The 896-nt window shown below is 46.5% G+C and overlaps 1 pseudogene; it reads left to right on the plus strand.

The window, feature by feature from the left end:
• The first annotated feature begins 256 nt into the window (after positions 1-256).
• The window catches only part of LOC105551281, a 23855-nt pseudogene continuing 23215 nt past the window's right edge, over positions 257-896 (plus strand).

Here is an 896-nt window from a genome sequence, read left to right on the forward strand (position 1 = left end):
TCCTCTTAAAGCCATAGGAAAGGCATTGGAGAGAGCTGACTGTCTCCTCATTTTGGACACGAGAAAGTGGGGCACAGATCAGACAGGGACTGGCCATAGGTCACACCTGGGCACTCAAAGCTTAAAGTCAGGGCACTCAGAGCTTAAAGTCAGAGCACTCAAAGCTTAAAGTCAGAGCACTGTATCGTAACCAGTGGCCATCGCTTGGGTGCCTGGGAAATGGACATACCAAACAGAGCAAAGAAACCTGCAACTGATGGCAGGCTCCCGGGGGAACACACTCCTGCTGGTGGTGAAAGGCCAGCAAGGGGCCTCGCAATTGGAGGTGAGAGAGGACAGACCAGCACTGAAACTGATGAGTCAGCTGTGTTAGCATGGTGCTGTTGCATTGCAGGTATTCTCTCTTTTAATTATCTCAACAAATCTGGGTGATTAAACCCATTTCATGGATGAGAACACGGAGGCTCAGAGACAGTAAGTAACTTGTCTAAGGTAGTCTCATTAGAAGTTAGCTGTGCTGGCTGGGTGTGGTGGCTCATGCCTATAATCCCAAAACTTTGGGAGACCAAGGCAGAGGATCACCTGAGGTCAGGAATGTGAGACCAGCCAGACCAACATGTTGAAACCATGTCTGTACTAAAAATACAAACATTAGCCAGGGGTGGTGGTGGATACCTGTAATCCTATCTACTCAGGAGGCTGAGGTAGGAGAATAGCTTGAACCCAGGAAGCAGACGTTGCGGTGAGCCAAGATCAGATCACGCCACTGCAGCCCAGCCTGGATGACAGAGCAACACTCACAAAAAAAAAAAAAAAAAAAAAAAAAGATTCAAAAGCATTAGAAACCAAATAAATGTAATGAAAACAATGAGATTTTCTGCTTAAAAACCAGTAAA

Source organism: Mandrillus leucophaeus, unplaced genomic scaffold (assembly GCF_000951045.1).
Source record: "Mandrillus leucophaeus isolate KB7577 unplaced genomic scaffold, Mleu.le_1.0 Scaffold514, whole genome shotgun sequence".
In the NCBI taxonomy this organism is placed as follows: Eukaryota; Metazoa; Chordata; class Mammalia; order Primates; family Cercopithecidae; genus Mandrillus; species Mandrillus leucophaeus.